General features: G+C 38.0%; 1 long non-coding RNA gene across 2 annotated transcripts in view; it reads left to right on the top strand.

Annotated features, from left to right (window-relative positions):
• Window positions 1–20,551, top strand: part of LOC144312065 (uncharacterized) — a 145,053-nt gene that overhangs the window by 30,900 nt on the left and 93,602 nt on the right. Inside the window, exons 3-4 of one of the 2 annotated variants that reach the window (XR_013377505.1) lie at window positions 3,492–3,688; window positions 5,642–5,732. This is a non-coding gene — a long non-coding RNA (uncharacterized LOC144312065). Of the gene's footprint in view, window positions 1–3,491; window positions 5,733–20,551 lie in introns of both variants that reach the window. The other variant, XR_013377504.1, reaches the window with a different exon arrangement.

The following is a 20,551-nucleotide window of genomic DNA, read 5'->3' as shown; positions in this document are numbered from 1 at the left end:
CTATTTTTAACTCTTTGAGGAAATTCCACACAGTTTTCCAGAGTGGCTGCACCAGTTCACATTCCCACCAACAGTGTAAGAGGGTTCCCTTTTCTCCGCGTCCTCTCCAACATTTGTGGTTTCCTGCCTTGTTCATTTTCCCCATTCTCACTGGTGTGAGGTGGTATCTCATTGTGGTTTTGATTTGTATTTCCCTGATGGCAAGTGATGCGGAGCATTTCTCATTGGCCATGTCTATGTCTTCCTCTGTGAGGTTTCTCTTCATGTCTTCTGCCCATTTCATGATTGGATTATTTCTTTGCTGTTGAGTTTAACAAGTTCTTTATAGATCTTGGCTACTAGCCCTTTATCTGATAGGTCATTTGCAAATATCTTCTCCCATTCTGTAGGTTGTCTTTTAGTTTTGTTGACTGTTTCTTTTGCTGTACAGAAGCTTTTTCTCTTGATGAAGTCCTGATAGTTCATTTTTGCCTTTGTTTCCCTTGCCTTCTTAGATGTATCTTGCAAGAAGTAAAAGGAATTCAAATTGGCAAAGAAGATGTCAAACTCTCCCTCTTTGCAGATGACATGATACTGTACATAGAAAACACAAAAGACTCCACCCCAAGATTGCTAGAACTCATAACAGAAATTCGGCAGGGTGGCAGGATACAAAATCAATGCCCAGACATCAGTGGCATTTCTATACACTAACAATGAGACTGTAGAAAGAGAAATTAAGGAGTCAATCCCATTTGCACCCCAAAGCAATAAGATACCTAGGAATAAACCTAACAAAAGAGGTAAAGAATCTGTACCCTAAAAACTATAGAACATTTCTGAAAGACATTGAGGGAGACACAAAGAGATGGAAAAATATTCCATGCTCATGGATTGGAAGAATGAACATTGTGAAAATGTCAATGCTACCCAAGGCAATTTACACCTTCAATGCAATCCCTATCAAAATACTGTGGACTTTCTTCAGAGAGTTGGAACAAATCATCTTTAGATTTGTGTGGAATCAGAAAAGACCCTGAATAGCCAGGGGAATATTGAAAAAGAAAACCATATCTGGGGGCATCACAATGCCAGATTTGAAGTTGTATTACAAAGCTGTGGTCATCAAGACAGTGTGGTACTGGCACAAAAACAGACACATAGATCAATGGAACAGAATAGAGAACCCAGAAATGAGCCCTCAACTCTATGGTCAAGTAATATTTGACAAAGCAGGAAAGACTATCCATTGGAAAAAGGACAGTCTCTTCAATAAATGGTGCTGGGGAAATTGGACAGCCATGTGCAGAAGAATGAAACTAGACAATTCTCTTACATCATACACAAAGATAAACTCAAAATGGATGAAAGATCTAAATGTGAGACAAGAATGCATCAAAATCCTAGAGAACACAGGCAACACCCTTTTTGAACTTGGCCTGCAAGCTTGAAGATAATGTACTTATAGGATGGAATATTCTACAAATGTCAATTAGATTAAGTTCATTCATAGTACTTTCAAGATTTCTATATCCTCTTTGATTTTCTCTCTGCTTGATCTATGAATTATCGATGGGGAGTATTGAAGTCTCCAACTATAGCAGTGGGATTATCTACTTTTCCTTTCAGTTTGTAGGTTTTACTCTCATGTATTTTGACATTCATTTATTCTGTACATGCACACTTGGGATTGTCGCATCTTTTCATATCACTGACTGCTTTATTGTTATGGAATGGCCCTCCCTAATGCTAATAATGCTTATTAACCTTTATTGTTCTGAAGTATGATTTGTCTAAGATTAATATAGCCACCCCAGCTTTCTTTTGTTTAGTGGTAGCATGGTATATCTTCCTTTATCCCTTTATTTTAATCTGAATCTTCATATTTAAAGTGTGTTTGGGTTTTGGGTTTTTTGTTTTGTTTTGTTTTGTTGTTTTGTTTTTTTGGTAGAAAACATATATTTGGGTCTCATTTTCCTATCCACACTGATGACCTATTTTTTAATTGCTGTATTTATATCATTCATATTTAAAAATAACTTTGATATTGTTGGATTGATATCTACCATGATTGTAACTGTTCTCCATTCATGGAATACTTTTGTTTTGCTTTCTTCTCCCTTGTCTGGGCTTAATTGAGTATTTGCATAACTCAATTTTATCTCTTCTCTTAGTATATCAATTATACTTTAAAATAACCTACTGGTTGGCAAGATCATAGGTGGGCTAGCATACATATTCCTTCTAATAGCATTATACTGCTTTCTGTGTAGTGCTGATATATTATACAGACTATTCTCAGTTTCTCCTTCACATCCTTTATGACATGGATCTCATACATTTCACTTATCCCCATATGGTGTAATCACCCAATACATTGTTACTTTTACATTTTTAAACAAAAATATATCTTTTAGATATATTAAGGATAATAAAAATAAAATATTTTATATTACCTTCATTTATTTCTTATTTCTTACTTTCTTCAGGTAGATCCAACTGTCTTACTTATATCATTTTCTTTCTACTTGAAGAACTTTTAACATTTATTGAAAGAAGTTTCCTGGTGATGAATTCCCTTGGTTTCATATGGCTGAGAAAATCTTTATTTTTTCATCAGAGTTTTTTAAAAACGATTTCCCTGGATATAGAATTCTAAATTAGTGTGAGTTCTTTCTTTCTTTCTTTCTTTCTTTCTTTCTTTCTTTCTTTCTTTCTTTCTTTCTTCTTTCTTTCTTTCTTTCTTTCTTTCTTTCTCTTTCTTCTTTCTTTCTTTCTTTCTTTCTTTCTTTCTTTCTTTCTTTCTTTCTTTCTTTCTTTCTACCTGTTATGTATCTCATCTCACTCTCTTCTTGTTTGCATGATTTGTGGCAAGAAGTCTGATAACTTCTTATTCTTTTCTCTCTACAATTAAGATTCCTATCTTCCTTGACTTCTTTCCAAACTTTCTCTCCTCTGGTATTTCAGTACACCTATATTATACCTTTTGAAATCACCCTGCAGTCCTCAAATGTTCTGTTCTCTTTTTCCTCTCCCTGCATCTTTTTTTCTGTTTGCATTTCTGCTTGAAAAGTTTCAATGGACCTATCGTGCAGTTCTCTGATTCTTTCCTTGTCCCTGTCAGGATTACTGACTGATAAAACTATGGAAGCCATCCTTCATTTCTGCCACTATGTTTGTTATTTCTACCATTTTCTTTTGATACTTTCTTAGAGTTTCCATCTCTCTGCCTCATTTTGCTGTGTATCATCTATTCTTCCAATTTGTAACCTTCATAAATGTTTCTCCAGTGTTTTTCCACCCCTCCTGATCTCTGTTCTATTTGCCTGAGTCCTTGTTGTCCCATGGATTATGTTTTTGTTTTTGTTTTCCCTTCCTTAGTTGCAGCAGAGCAGCTAAAATGGGAGGAATTATAGAATAGTACTCTGTGAGTCTTTTACTCTGAGGAGTAGGCCTTTGTTAAGAGGTTCCCGTGTGTTTCACAATGATTACTTTTTCCCTCTCCTTGCCAGAACCATGATGAACTTTTTTTGGATCTTCACCATGAGAATCTGGGGTGGTTTCTGAAGGTAAAACCCACAATACCTTGGCTCAAGTCTGTGCCCACCAAGAGTCTCTTACTCTCATACTAGTTCACAGCCAGCTCCAGCAATTTATCAAAATCGCCTGTGCTCCTATCAGTTTATGGCTCCAATGGCTTCTGCTCCAGGTAATCTGATCTCAACTGAACCTCTCTAGCTACTCTGTCTCCCCAGATTTTGAGATGATTATTCATATTGCAACATCATTTATTTGATGAGTCCATGAAAAGTCATTTTCCAGGTCTTTCTTTTGCAAAGAGTGATCACTTCTGAGAACTTTACATGTTGGAGCTAAAACCAGAAATATCATTAATGATTTTATTTTAAAAACACAAGAACATAAAAACTTTAAAGTAATATGTCTAATATATCTCTGTCTGAAAGGGAGAGAAAGTATAGAAAATGAGAGAACTTCCTTTAAAGACTAATACACTTTAAAGACTAAGACATTTTAGGTTTAATTATGATTATTTATAGCTATTATTAAGAGATGAGTATCTCATAGAGTTAATTTATAAAATAAATAGAAGTATAGCAACAGAAATCTACATAGTGTAAGTCAAAGACAACTTGGGTAGCTGAGATATAATCATACAAAGAACCAGTTTCCATATTTTAGCTCTTGCTGGTTTGATGGACACAACATAAGGTGGTCCCTATAATCCCCACCTCCTGGTGTCCATGTATATTTGTAATCCCCCCTTAGTGAAGGGAGAATCTATAACTTGATTCTAACCAATATTATATGGCACAGGTGATGGAATATAGTTTCTTTGATTTTATTACATTATATAAGAAACTGTCTGAGCAGCCTGCGAGACTCTCTTAATGAAATTGAAGAAGCAATGTCATGTTCTGAACCACCTATGTCTAGGGACATATTGCAGGAAACTGTGGGTAGTCTGTAGAACCCAAGGCAACAGTCTATACAAATAGTGAGGGCCCTGAGTCATAGAGTACCAAGAAAATGAATTCTGCTGAATATCTCATTTGGTTTGAAAGAGGATTCTTCCCCAGTCAAGCCTCCAAATGAGAACACACCCTGGCCGTCACATTGACTGCAGTCTTGTGGAGCACTATATAGAGGACCCAGCTAACTATGTTCAGACTCTTAACTCACAGAATCTGTGAGGTAATATGTATTTTGTAGACCACTGAATCCTGGCAGTTTCTTACGTGGCAGTAAAAACCCAATGCAGATGTCTATGAGAAAATTTTTTAAAAAATAAAATTTAAGGGACATGAAAATAAGAGAGAAAAAATTGGTGATTTAATTAGATCATTATATTGAGAGATTATTGTTTAATTCAAAGGAGACTGGAAACTTGTTGAAATATATATTGAAATCTATAGACTTCAAAAGGAAATTTTATTTTTATGCTGTAGAAGACCCAGATGCTTTATGGAATGATTGTTTTATTTGACACTGTATAGTGGAAAGAGCATTGCTACAGGTTCTGAATAGATATGATTTATGATAGTTTTTACTGTTGCTCCCACATGTTTCCAGCTTTCTAACTGCACTTCTTGGTCTCCTTGTAAGTCAGAAATGGAATCATGTGATAAGCTCTGGGTTGACATGGTTCATTTTGTGCTGAAGCACTTACTTACTATTTCAAGATATTCTTTCCCTCTATTATAAGAAATGCAGAACTCCAGCTGCTCCATCAGCCTGGATTCTTAAAAAGCGGTGATGAGCAGACCCCCACTATCAGATCATCATGGACATAGAGCATGAAAAAGAAATACACTTTCATCGTGTAAAGTCACTGAAATTTTGGGGTTATTTTTTGCTGCAGCTTAACTTACTAATCCTTCCTTATAAATTGTTTACACGTCCGACTCACAATTTCCTAGCTATGTGAAATTTAGCTAACCACTCAATGTCTTTATTATATTTCCTTAGCTATGCAATAGGGGAAATAATAATATCTAGCTTTTAGGGTCATTAAGACTAAATGAGATAAAAAAAATTAAGTGGAATGGTGCAGTTCTTGGCATATGTAGTAACTGTTCATTGCTGTTGTCACCATTGTAATCCACTGATACCACTCTTTATATGTCTTGGCCTTGCCTCTGAGATCTTGCTGACCAAGACAAGAAGGAAAAAGATTCACAAAATACAGAATTCATCCGGTAGATCCAAAGTTGCCTACAAAGTAGTTCCTAAAGGTACTTTTAGCATACAGTCCCTTTGTATTCCAAGTGTCTGATTTTTGTCTGAATTCATGATTTGACTATTGAATTCCAAAGAAAGGAATGTATATTTGTGTGTATGTGTGTGTGTGTATTTTTATATCTTTTACTTAGTGTGGAAAATATTATATATCTATATTTACATATCTATATGTACAAATATATATATACTTAAATCTATCTATCTCTATTTTTACTTTTTTGGAAAATAAGGACCTTATTGTGACAAGGAAGGCAAACTAAATAGTTGAGAAGGGGAAGGGAGCTTGAATATTGTGGCTACTATAAGGCAAAATCTTATTCTTTGAATGGTTCTGCCTGCTTGTATCTTCTAAATTGCATTATTTTCCCGATATTACAAATAGTATTGGCCAAGTGAAATTTGACATTTTACATACTCTCATGTAAGAATTTTCACCTGTGTTTACTTGCTAGAGAAGCAAAAACATTTTCAGGCAATTTCTTAGGTCCTTAGTATGAAAACAAAAGACAGAAGCACTCATGCAAAATAAGAATAGTTCTTAAATCACATAACTGATTGAGAAATATGCACATTAAATTTTTTGAAAGCCCATTTTAAGTTTGAAAAACAATGGGACCAGATATATCACATAGTATTTTCTATGTTACCAGAAATTATGTGAAGCAAGGATCTGCTTACAGCTTTTCAGTATTTTTATATCCATTATTTTATTTTATATGGAAAACAGTCATGGGAGATAAGCAAGACAGTCATTCTTGCCATTTTATAGATGAAATTATTATATGAAGTAATTAGGTGAGTAGCCCAAGGCCCCAATGAGAGCTAGCCCCTAAGGCCCTTGTTCCTCTTTTAAAGCTTATATGTAGGTGGGGGCTGTCCTGGGGCAATGGTTGAGTGCCTCCCTTTGGCCCAGGGTGTGATCCTGGAGTCCCAGGATGGAGTCCCACATCAGGCTCCCTGCATGGAGCCTGCTTCTTCCTCTGCCTGTGTCTCTGCCTCTCCCTCACTGTGTCTCTCATGAATAAATAAAGAAAATCTTAAAAAAAAAAAAAAGGCTGGGGAGCTAGGGTGATGAAATAACTCAGGGCATGAAATAACCTTGGATTCCTTATTCAGTCTATTACCACCAACTGTTTTATGTCAGTTTTTATTCTGATGTTTAATATAGCCAATATTTTACCACTTAATCATGTTTTTCAAAAGATGTTATTTATTTATTTGAGAGAGAGTAAGCAAGAGAAAGAGCCTGAGGAGGCAATCATGACCTAAGCCAATGGCAGATGCTTAACCAACCGAGCCACCCGGGTGCCCTACCACTTAATCATTTATCTCACATCTGATTTCTACAGAGAGGCAGTGAAGTGCTTGAGTTAGTGTGAGCTCTGACTAGGCTGACTGATTTTGAAGCAACTTGCAGAATGTTTAGGGCATATGCCTTGTCAGAAAGACCTAGTTGTGGTTACTAACTAGATGTAAAAATCAAGAGACGGACTAGTTATTTATCTTCCTCAGTCTCCGTTTCTTCAATTTTAAAGATTTTATTTACTTATTCATTTGAGAGAGAGAGAGAGAGAGAGCATGTGTGTACACACATGTGGAATGGCAGAGGGAGAGAGAGAGAATCTCAAGCAAACTCTGCACTGAGCCTGGAACCCGATGCAGGGCTCAGTTTCACAACCCTGAGATCATGACCTGAGCTGAAATCAAGAGTCCCATCAGTTGCTTCTATTCTAAAATGTGAGTATCACATAGTATCTGACCTCCTGCTCCTCTTCCTTCCAGGCTTGCCATTCTTTAGTGCTTCTAATCTATTCTTGACCTTTGCAAAAATAAAGACCAACCAATAAGAAAAGCAAAGGCTATTTATTCAGAGCTCGTTATAGCAAGGCAGGTAGTCACCATCACAGATATTTTCACAAAGACTGAAGACAAGCAGAGAGTGGGAAAGCTTTAAAATTGAAAATTGGGGAAGCTTTTGGTATGCCCTGGTTGTAGGCTTTTGGCATGGGGAAGTTGCAGGCAGGCTAACTATAAATAAGGCATCCTATGGTTAGGGGAGCATATTGGGTTTTGTCTGGTTCGTTGTTAGTTGGAAGTAGGGACATAAATTAGAAAAGCTACCAGTTATTAATCAAGTCCTGGCCACTTTGGGCCAATTTTACAAAAGCTATTGTTTGCGTTTTTGGATTGTTACTAGAGATAGCAGTCTGATCCCTGGTCATTGTCCATTTGTACAGTCTCGCCTTCCTCTCATAGTGACACATCTAAGATAAGGTTGTAGAGGGTGACTTCTCTGCTTAAAGCCCTTCAATAGCTTCCTGTGTCTTGAGGACAGATTCAAAGTCTCTGGGCAGGGCACACAAGGACCTCCATGGTCCTCCTCCTCCTTGTGTTTGTAGCTCCATCTAAGACCGCTTGTGCAAGGAAGTGGTGCTGTATCCTACAGCAAGAACAAAACCATTTGCACATCCATGGCACACACAGTGTTGCTTGTAATCTCTGCTCATGATGGTCTCTGCAGGGAACACCCTTCATCCCAGTGCTTTTGTCTTCTCTCAGTTTTTCACTCTGTTCAGCCATCTTTTCCTACAGCCTTCACCCAAAGTCATCAGGCTCATCTGTGCTCCTAGAACACTGTGTGCAAACTTCTGCCAGATTGCTTACCACATCATATTACAATTCCATGTTCATGTTTAGCTCTCTGCCCTTCTAGACAGAGAGCTTCTTGAAGATAAAAACCACCTTATGTCTCCTCTTTCCCAGACTGCTTGGTTCCCATGTGGTTCAGTTAGGATTCACATTAGGATCAACATTTTCATTTTCTGACTTCTGCCTGAGAGGGTTTTTTTTTTCCAATATATCACATCTTATGAAAATGTGACATTAAGAATGAATGCTGGAAAATAAATTCAAGTGGTGGAGTGGAACCAAATATGATTAAGACATTTTCAATCTGTCCTTTGTGACATTTTAGAAAATGTCTCTATTTTGAGGTTAAGTATCACTTGAGCAGTCCACAAACTGCAATTGGAGGCAAAAACTGCTCTTTGCCTGATGATCAAAAGCAGATAAAGGGGTTCTTTCTGAAACATTTGTTTGTGTCCTGGGATGTAAATACTCGCCATTTTTCTGATTAAGACTTCAGTAATGAGAGCCTTGACATAGTGATGAAAGAGCCAACTTCCAGACAAAGAGACAAAGCAAACCTTCTCAAAGGGAGAAGCAGCGAGAAGGACCCTACATTAGATGGTACATTCTGGAAGGGGCTTCTCTCTGTGGAGGCCAGCTCTGCAGAGATGCAAGACCTCCTCTGGATGACCAGGAGCAGATTCACCAGGACCTTTGTCTCTTGTAACTGGCTCCTGCTTTTCTTCTTCCCTTCTCCTGGCCACTAATCTCTCTCAGGTTACAGTTGTGCTAAAAAACCACATTGTTGGGATCCCTGGGTGGCGCAGCGGTTTGGTGTCTGCCTTTGGCCCAGGGCGCGATCCTGGAGACCTGAGATCGAATCCCACGTCGGGCTCCCGGTGCATGGAGCCTGCTTCTCCCTCTGCCTGTGTCTCTGCCTCTCTCTCTCTCTCTGTGTGACTATCATAAATAAAAATAAAAAAAATTAAAAAAAAAAAACACGTTGTTTACATCTGTTTTCTTGCCACTCCCATCCAAACACCTACAGTTCCTAATGCATCCTTCTGGTCATGGCATTTACCTGCTCAAAATGTCAGAGCTCCTCATGGCACCCACTATAAAACTTGCACCAGTGTCATCTGCCTTGGTCTATTATTTCCCTTTTCACTTCTAGCTCACTATATATGTTATGACTTACACTCCAGATAGATTCCTCTCTGTCCTTTTTCAGAGTACATTTTGCATGGTCTTCCTTGCACAAAATTTTTCAACTTAAAATTTTCTCCAAGTTTATAATGATTTGCTGGTCTCTTTATCTTAAGGTTCTCCAGATTCACCTGATGGGGCAGGAAGGAGCTTCTTAAAAATACAAATTTCTTGTCCTAGAGGCTTCAGTATTTCTATAAAAAGTACTTATGGAAGACATCCTCTTAGAAGATTTTTAGGAATTACGGTGCTGTCTTAATGTAGCAAAACATATTATAAACACTCCAACTTGGATTGGATGCTACAGATTAACAAAAATAGCAATGTTTCCCAATGGCATTTTTTCAGACATTATGTAAGAAAGAACAGTGTTCAAAATCAAATAGTAATTATTGTATTTATTTAGATTTATTGGGTTTTAAGGTATTGATGATAACATTGAAATATATAGTATTAGAATTCTGGGTGCATCTAGAAGCTGCATTTTCAAGAGACACTCAAGGTAATTACTCTTTAGGTGAAATTTTAAGAGGCATTGTTGGAAATAATCCAACATTCTTCATAACTTTCTTTTGGTTGGCAGAACTTCATACCTGGTTAATTATATCCTTCAATGGATTTTCAATGACACAAGAGGCCATATTTTATATACCTTTAATCTCCACAAAACCTTGCAAGGATGCTCTTTTAAACCAGAAGGAAACTGCCAAATGGTAAATCCTTAAGCTCTGAAAATGTGACAAAACATATTGAATAACAGGGTATTTTAATACAGTGTTATTTCATCTAGAAGAAATATTATTGGTAAAAGTCAAGTCTGCTCATTATTTGTGGCCATAACAGAAAAGGAGAAAGCCTATTTGTTTTTTATCAAAGATTTTAATTTATTTATTTATTAGATAGCACGTGCACAAGTAGGTGGAACGGCAGGCAGAGGGAGAGGGAGAAGCAGGCTCCCGGCTGAGCAGAGAGTTCCACCCTGGTGGATTCCAGGACCCTGAGACGAAGGCAGATGCTTAACTGATCAAGCCATCCAGGTGCACTAACAGGAGAAGTTTAATATTTGTTGACTCATTCAACATGCAGTCAGGCAGAATGTATATTGAAGATTTTGACTTGGAAGACTCTGTACTTTATGTCTGAAATTCAGTATGTGAGAACCAACAAAATGCAGGAGAGAAGAACAAAAGGAGAAATAAAGAGGTCAATGATAGGGTCAAGTAGCAAATGTTCCTGTATCAGGAATTTACTAACTTGGAGTTTAAGCCAGGATGAATTGTATTTAGAGTTGTATGTTAATTGTAATTCAGAGCTCCTGCTCTCCTAATGGTCTGATTTTTTTTTAATGTAAATACTATCATTTAGATAACATACACTGATCATCTAGGGAAATCCCCGTTGTTGAGTTTGTAGAACACAAAAATATCTCCAAGAATGAATGCAATGTTCCACAATAATAAACACCCAAGAAACTGGATGGATTCCCTTGTTCTTAGGTGTTTTTTATTAGAAGCCTCATTACTTCTTCTTTATCATTAGGTAGCAAATGTACTTCATCCAAATTGAATTAATCAGTTATCTAGTTAAAAGTTAGATAAGATTTTTTGTTTTTTGTTTTTTTGTTTTTTCTTTTTTAAGTTAGATAAGGTTTTTAGCAATTGAGGGAAATGGGAGGAGGATGACTGGAATTGGTATGCGTAATTGGTAATACACCAATTAAATCAATCAGATTTGACACATTGGATAAAAAGCTAACAGATCCAGGGCAGTGTTTTATGCGCACCCCCCCCCCCATGATATAATGTAAGGAAAGAGAAATTCTTTCTGAAAATAAGCCCTACAATTAGTCATGACCATTTCATGCTGTACGGTATCATTGAGCAAACTCATTAGGATGTTACACTTCGTGAATTTGGAGCAAAAGAACATCATTTGTTTTACCAAGGCAAGGTCTCTCATGTTTGTTTTTTTTTTTTTTTAAAGATTTTATTTATTTATTCATGAGAGACGCAGAGAGAGAGGCAGAGACATAGGGAAGCAGGCTCCATGCAAGGAGCCTGATGTGGGACTCAATCCTGGGACTCTAGGATCAGGCCCTGGGCCAAAGGCAGGCATTAAACCACTGAGCCATCCAGGGATCCCAGTATCTCATGTTTTTGATTGTGGCTTCAACATGATACTTCACTGCATGCATATATTATCATGTACCAACAACATGACCTATTAGGAACGTTTAGGATTCCCAAATATGGTCAATCTTTATATGAATGGTGACCTAAATTGGGAAAAAAAAAGACAATAAAAGAGAAACTAAGTTTTAAGTAGACAGATGGGGACAACAGGAATCTTAACTTTATTTTCACAAGTGTAGAGAATAAGTATTGCTGATTGTGACTCCAATCTTTCCACTATCCCCTCCCTCACACATGGCAGGTGTGGCCACCTAGCAGCAGCACCCTCTTCCCCCACTAACATCATTTTGCAAATTTTATTCACACAGTTTTCTAGTAGCCACTATCCATAAAGTGGGCCAAACTTATTTTCCATTTTGAATTTACTGTAATATTTATATCATATAAGACAAACCTATGAAAAACTATCCAACCCCTATGTTTCTGTATTTCCTATCAATTTTTATCTTCAATAATGCATTAGGTTTTGAAGACAGTTACCAAATAATTGTAGATATGATGAATAAGTGAGAAAGAACTTCATAGGATTTAGGAAGGGAGTGGGGAACAAACCATTAAGGGCTAATGTCACTCATTTCTTAAAGACAATCCTAGCTTCAAAATTTTCTCTGAATTACATGCACCACACTTTGAGGGCTGGGTGGACAAGAGTGCACAATAAGATTACATCCACTCAGAACTGTAGCAATTGAGTGACATTTGCTAAATTAGATCAAGAAGATGGTTCTTTTCTTCCCTATCCTCTCATCGGTGCCACTAGCCAGCATGAGACTAAATCGTAAAACATTTGTGTGATTTCCCTGATTCACATTCTGGTGTCTTCGTGTTTCCTGCTACTGCCCATTTTCACCTTGAGCATTTAAGTCAGCCAATATGAACCCTGGCCATCCAGCAGACAGAATCCAAACAGCAGTGAGATCTCAAGAGTTCTGCTTTATCCATGGCTTATAATTCTCAACCATTTCCTGTTGTCAAATTTTGTTATATTTCTTTAGCTGCTCTGGTTGCCCTGTTTTCTGACCTCTTGTCTCCTGCACCAGAGATGCCAGCACTCTGGCTCTGACCACAGCTCCTCTGCTGGGTCAGAATTTCACGTTGCCTTTCCATCTATGCTTGCTTTCGAGTTGGTGCATTGAATAAAACAACTACACTCTACTATGATCCCTTAGCTAGCTGGCACTTCCTCTAAATTGACATTTGTCACACAATATTCTGAACCCAAAGAGTTTTTCTTTTCTTTCCTTTGTAAAACAAAACCAACCAACCAATCAACAAATGAAATCTCTTCTCAGGTCCCCATATTTCCTTTGGAGCACTCTCATTTGTCAAAGTAATGCTGGTTTTGGAAGATGGCATCCCTGTTGTCCAAGAATAATGTGTATGGGTTAACTTGAGAGATGCAGTCCCACTGTTCTGCTTAGAGCTCATGAGAGGCACCTGCTTTTAGAAACTCACTTCCTGAGGAAAATCCTCGAGACTTCTTAAAATCGAAGTTTACATTTTATGTAGATTTCTCCTTAGTTTTAATTTTTCAACTCTAAGATCCCATTGAGGATATTACATTCCATTTCATTGCTCCTCAGGCTTCTCTTGAATGTGTCTATTTCCCAGCTTCCTTATTTTTGGTGACCTGGCCAATTTTTTGAAAAATAGTGGTCAAGTGTTTTGTAGAGTGTCCCTCAATAGGGATCTTCCTGATGTTTTTCTCATGATTGGACTGAGGTGCTGAGCTTTGAATAGGAAGATCACAGATATAAAGTGTCATTTTCTTCATGTCACACCAAGGGTACATCCTATCAACATGACTTCTTGCTGTTGGTGTTAATTTTGATTACCTGGCCAAGTACAGTTTGTCAGATTTTTCCACTGTAAAGATACTCTTTGTTCCTCCTTATCCTCACTGTACCCTTTGGAAGGAAGGTCACCGCACAGCACATACCTAAGGAGTGAGGGATTATGGTCTACCTCCTTAAGAACAGGACATCTACATACATATCTGGAATTCTGCAAGGGATATTTGTCTTTTCTTCTCCATTTGATGGAGATACCAGTTTTAAAAATACCCAGTTTGGACTCATGGATATTTATTTTATACTTTGGATTATAATCAAATACCATTTTATTTCTTTTGTCATTCTAATTGTTTTGGCTTTGGTAGACTTTGTTTTATAACACAGAGGGTAACTCCTCTGCTGAGATCTGACTTCACATTTTCTCTAAAGATTGGAGGATAAACTAGACCAGCAATAGAAGTGTTTGACTTTGGAGTTTGCATAGGTTATAGGTGTTGGCCTACTTTGTGTAGCCACCTATGCTTTTAGTATGGGTCACTATGAACTGTGGAATCAGAACATCAACTTCAGGTCTTTCCATTATCTAAGATTTTAGGATATTCTTGCTTCATTGGGGAGAAAAAGTCATTGGGCATTTCATATGCTTTTATATTCCATGAAGTCTCTATTATCTGCCTATTTAAACAGACATCCTGTGCATCAGGAAGATATAGAGTCAGCATAGAATAAGTCAAACCCTTCACTCTTCCCAAACCAGAGGGTTGACACAATCAGTATACATATTATGAATTAGATGCTCCAGCCAGAAGAACAGATAGCTCCAGACATTGTTCTCAATCCTCATAATAATAAACACATTCCATTATGAATCACAAAAGATTTGATTAGATATTAAGTACACCTCAGTACAACACCTGGTGAAATACTTACTAAATATTTGCTGAAATAATGAACTAATGACATTGAGAATGTATTATTCAGGGGCGGCTTGGTGGCTCAATTGGTTAAGTGTCTGCCATCAGCTCAGGTCATGATCTCAGGCTCCCTGCTTAGTACAGAGCCTGCTTCTCCCAGTTCTTATGTTACACTTTTTAGTTTCTTTTGTCACGTACCAACTACTCCAGTTCCTCCAGGTGGGCACCTAATAATTGTCAATTTTTGCAAGATTGCAGCTATATATTTCTTCAGAAACTTCAACAAAAAATTTCTGAAAAAATGTACCAGAATCGTTGACTGTCACTTTTCTAGATGCTGAGGCTATGGATGATTATCAACTTTATTCTTTTAAAAATATATGTATTCTCACATTTGCTACAACAAACTCCCATTGCTTTGGTAATGGATAAACATGTTTCATTAAAAGAAAATAGAGGATCCCTGGGTGGCTACGCGGTTTGGTGCCTGCCTTCAGCCCGGCGGGTGATCCTGGAGTCGCAGGATCGAGTCCCACATCAGGCTCCCTTCATGGAGCCTGCTTCTGTCTCTGCCTCTCTCCTTCTCTCTTTCTCTCTCTCTGTGTGTGTGTGTGTATGTCTCTCATGAATAAATGAATAAAATCTTTAAAAAAAATAAATAAAAGAAAATTAAAAAATGCTTTTACTGTTGGTACATTTAGACAGTTAGTGATAAAATTTTTGTCCCATATTTTGGTATCATTATCATGGAAGCTAGAAAACATCTAACCAGGGAACTTTAGGTAAGTAACAAAAAATGTATTTTAAGCATTAACAAGACTTTATCCCCAATATATCTTTGTCTATTAAAAAAAAGAGGGGTACCTGGGAGGCCCAGTCCATTGAGCATCTGCCTTTGACTCAGGTCATGATCTCAGGGTCCTGGGAATTAGCCCCCCATCAGGCTCCCTGCTCAGCAGAGAGTCTACTCCTCCCTCTCCCTCTGCCCCTCCCCCTGCTCATGCTCTCACTCTTTCTCTCTCTCTCTCTCTCAAATAAATAAAATCTTAAAAAAAAAAAGAATATAAGTTATTATGACTTAGTCTCTGGTAATCTACAGAAATCTGTAGCAAATCTATGCTAAAACCATGGAAATGGTTTTTTAAAAAATCGCAATGCAACTAGAGATTCTTCTCTAACAAACTATAGTTATCAAGATCAAAACAAAGCAATATATTCTCTATAGAGTCACTCTTATTAATTAAGAGTGTGAGAGTGAGTAGTGTTTTCTTCCTGGAGGGCTATTTATATAAATGAGCATTATAGTCCCCCCACTGTCATTCAGGGATGTGGCCAGACACACTTGCACTCTTAGAAGTATGCCTTTGATTTTTCTATTTCTGACTGAATTACTACAAGTCTGAACACTGTGTGGAAGTGGATTTTGGGACTAACCCACATGAAGCAAGATCACTTAGTATGCTGCGAGTGCACTGAGTCTTTTCTTTGAAGTCTGTTCAAGGGAAAGTTTTGCCTTCCAACAACATAAGAATTGTTCTCCTGGAATGTGCTTTGAGTTTGCCAATTTTTGGAGGTTATATCCAGAGCAAAGCTACAAAGAATCATTCAGCATGAATCTAAGAACTTTGTCATGTGGCAACACTGTGCTGATGGTATATAGGGGGAGGTGATGGGCATACAAAGAAGAAGAATCAAGGACACAATACATTTGAGTGCCCTAAATGTACACTCTACTTTTATTCTGTATTATAAAAGTTAAATTATAAAAATGTTTCTAGCCCTCTCACATGCAAGTTTTTCTGATGCTGGTTATGATGATGATACTGGTGGTGATACTGATGATTGTGTTTTCTTTAAGTACTATCAATCTCTATGGTTCTTTGAACCACTTTTTAAAACTGAAATATCAGTGTCATACAATATCCTATTAGTTTCAGGTGTATATCATAGTGATGTAATATTTTTATACATTAAAAAACAATTCCCACAATGTCTAGTTACCATCTATGACCATACAAAAGTTTGTTTTTTTGTTTTGTTTTGTTTAATTTTTAATATTTATTTATTTTGAGAAAGAGACAGAAAGCATGAGTGTCAGAGGGTGTAGAGGGAGAGGGAGAGAAACAAGCAGACTCCTCGCTGAGCACAGAGCTTAATGTGGGGCTTGATCCCATGACTCTGAGATGAGGACCTGAGCCAAAATCAAGAGTTGGATGCTCAACTGACCGAGCCACCTAAGCACCCCTGTCACCACACAAAATTTTTACAATATCATTAACTATATTCACCATGCTGTCCATTATATCCCCATGACTTATTTTATAGCTGACAGTATGTACATCTTCATCCCCTTCACCTACTTTGCTCATCCTCCTACTCCTTAACCTCCTCAGGCAATCGTTTTTTCCCCCTATATCTTTGAGTTTGTTTCTGTTTTATTTTGTTTTGTCTTTTAGATTCCACATGTGAGTGAGATCTTTCTCTGTCTGGCTTATACTTCATGCCTCAGACCACAGAATCTCAGGGGTTAAAATGGGGCCAAGTCAGCAATAATCTCTTATTACTTTGACATTTGCCCCTGCCAGCAGTTGCAGTATCTCCAACGTTTGTGCAATATCTGCATTTATTTTTTTGAGCCTCTAGAGCATGTTTCAATGATGTTCATGAGAAGGTCTTATTAAGTTCCAAGTGTAATCATCAATTCGCTCTCCCATTTTGGATCTATTCCTCTTTTCTCTGCTACCACTGCAGACACATCACAGTGGAGAGTATTGGGGTAGCACATTCTTGGTCTCTGAGTCATCAGCAGGATGCTGGAGCCTTGTGGTGTGGGGAGACCCCTGCCTCCTTGACATCTTGTTACTAATGCCTATGCCCCAAAATCTTGCAAGAGAAACATGTCTCTTGGTTTGGATTTGCAGCCCCTTCTTCACTAAGGATTAGTAAAAAGTCTGTGAAGTCTCATGCAAGGGGACACCTGATTTTGAGACAGATATGGGAGGCATTGTCTGCTTCCATGCAACCCAGAGGCTCAAGCTCCTTCCATGAAAATCCCATTCCCTTCTTTAAGGTTGACACATCATCCCCTAGAGTTCCATCGTCAACTGGCTTGACACCAGCAGTGGGTCACATTCTAACTTCTCCTACATTGCAATATGAGATTTATATCAGAGAGCACTATTTTATTCCTACCTTTATTAATTATTCACATCCATGAGCATACCGATCCTTACTTCTCTGAATTTCTATTTTCTCATTTGTAAAACAGGGCAGAGTCCCTGCCTAGGAAAGTTATAAAAATGACATGATATATCACACACAACATTTCAAAGCACTATTCTACCATTTTAAGACAATAATATGGCAATGTGTTAGGGTGACTCGGGCAACTGAGAATCCTCTGGAGGAACTCAGGGAAAATAAGTTCTTTGGCCAAAACAAGAAAGTCATTACATTTTCCAGCTCTTTCCATGCTCTAGAAATTTCCCTGTCTAGTGAAAAATGGACACATGAAATAGGTACAAACATGGCAGTCCTTTTGAGAAAGGGGGAAGTGGTCACCCATAAGCAACCATGCCCACAATATCAACCTCAAGTCTGAAAATTCTGGCAATCGGTTACCCTCATCAAACTTATAGAATTCTGCAGACTTGTGGCATTAGCACCAGGTCAGTGGAAATCAAGACCTTTGGGTTTGTGGACTAAAAAGGCAGGAAAATATCACTGGGTTCAGTTGAGGTGAACAGGTTTCTGCATGACCAGGAGTCATTGAGAAGGTTTCAACATCTATATGCAGCCTTGGGTTTCAGATGTTTTCAGGACTGCTAGAAAGATAAATATGTCCTTAGGTTAATATGTCAACAAAGTAATTACTTGAAAGCATTGGGGAGGTTGTATACATGATGGTATTTGTCATCACATCATCTCTCTCACATTATACATTTGAGGGGAGGAAACATACATTTATCTTTGTTTTTCTTAAAGTATGAGATTACCTTTCAAACATTCAGAGCCCACAAATATTTTTTTACTTATTGAAAAAAGAGGCAAAAGACAAAATTTGCCTTAGAAAAGTCATTTACTATGTGTACAAGACTATAGCATAATTTCACATACTTATGATGGGGTTCCTGTTCCTCCCAGCTCCCTCTGCATCTGCTGCATGCTAAGCACCTGCTGTCTCTGCAACTCACAGAGAGTTGGGCATTCTGACTCACAGGGAAAGGTCAGCATTCTGATTGCCCTGTGAATGGGGTACAGTTGCCCTGTGATTTTTCCATTATGAACATGCTGGTTGAATTTTGCTACAATATATTCCTCACACATTTCCCCTTCCTGATTTGTGTCTCATTGCCCTCATTCAATTCACCACGATGGCTGTTTCTGTATGAAGTTTTATCCTTTCCCTCCCAAATGTTTAGTCTAGTAGAGCCACACACCAATAAACTTACCCTTTATTCTTAGAACCACTGGCAATTCAGAACCTCATTTATGGAGGGCTTTGTCCTGCCACTTCCCATTAAGTGGAAATAGTGGAAATGCAGGCGAATGTCATTCACACTCTGGGTCTGACACTGTGTTTCAGAATCCACATGCTGTCAGAGAGAACAATCATGAGATAGGTCAGGCAAGCTCTGGATTTCAATTTAGGGAGTCTCACTGAATTTGAATTAGTTCTGTGGTTGTGAGGAAAAGTATATGTGGTGTTATTCCATACCAGTGACACAAGTCATAGAGGAAGGTGGCAGGTTATTGGTGAGGAATCCAAACTGGGGCCTAACAATGTAAGAGATCCTTCAATTGTGAGATGTGCCATATAAAGATCTTTCTCTTCTGAAGATTCATTAGAAGCGTTAAGGGGAGCCTGGGCAGCTCAGTCAGTTAAGCATCTGACTCTTCATTTCAGCTCAATTCATAATCTCAGAGTCATGAGATCAAGCCAGATCTGCATGGGGCTCTGTGCTCAGCACAGAGTCTGCTTGACATTCTCCCTTCCTCTCTCTCTCTGCCCCTTCCCCAACTCATGCACATGCACACACATTCACTGTCTCTCTCATAAATAAATAAATAAATAAGTAAATAAATAAATAAACAAACAAATAAATAAATAGAAATTCATTAAAAGATCAAACCCAAATGCAGATTAGAAAAACGCTTGGAGAAGTAAATTATGAGTAGTGTCATGTCTACTTAGAACAAAGATAATGCAAAATTTCAACAAATGTTTATTCATGGATGCTTGATGTGTGTCCAGCCTGTTCAGACTGAAATTTAATGGGATTGGAGGTCTGAAGTTCTTTGAAGTGGAAACGATCTGTGTTACTGATCATCAAGTGGCCTTGGATTATTATTTCACCTTTTGAGCTTTTGTTTTCATGGGGATAAAATGGAATAATAATTCTTACTATGCATGATTGTTAAAGGGCATTTTTCCTATTATCTTGGAGTTTCAGCAAAAGGTGAAAGGCAGAGAACAATAGGTGATCAATGAATCCCCTTTCATTCTAAAGATAAAGCTAAGCAGGAACCTAGGAGCCTCTCTAGGGTTTACTATGACCTCCAGCCTTCCATCTCAGTAGGCCTATGATGACCAAAGACTAGAGAATTTGGGGAACATTTGTGGGAGTGAGAGTGTCAGCCAACTGGCAGTGCTGGAGCATTTTCTCTTTTCTGTAAGGGAGTGACGGTGTGCTTCCTGAGCCCAGTTCAAATTAGAATGAGGAAGTAAAAAAAAAATAGAATGGGGAAATCTCAAGAGAATATTCATAAATATATCCTGGCTGAAGGTGTGTGGTGTGCACAGTTGTGGTATGGGTCAAGGTGAGAATGTTCAGGAAGGTCCTAAAATGTGTCCTGAGAAGTGAGGCCCATACGACGGGATAGTGACACAGTTAGGATAATGCTGGGAGTGAGGGGCATGCACACTGAGAGAGGATCAGGTGGGCTGTACTCTCACCCCTGAACAAGAAGATATACCATCTGAGTGCCATCAGATGAGGTAGGTCCTGCGACAAGGAGGTTTTTTTAAAAAACTATTTTATTTATTTATTTGAGAGAAAGAGAAAGAGTGAGAGTGCAC

Source organism: Canis aureus, chromosome 4, assembly GCF_053574225.1.
Source record: "Canis aureus isolate CA01 chromosome 4, VMU_Caureus_v.1.0, whole genome shotgun sequence".
NCBI classification, from domain to species: Eukaryota; Metazoa; Chordata; class Mammalia; order Carnivora; family Canidae; genus Canis; species Canis aureus.
Note: the sequence above shows the minus strand (reverse complement) of the source record. Positions and strands in the feature narration are given on the sequence as shown.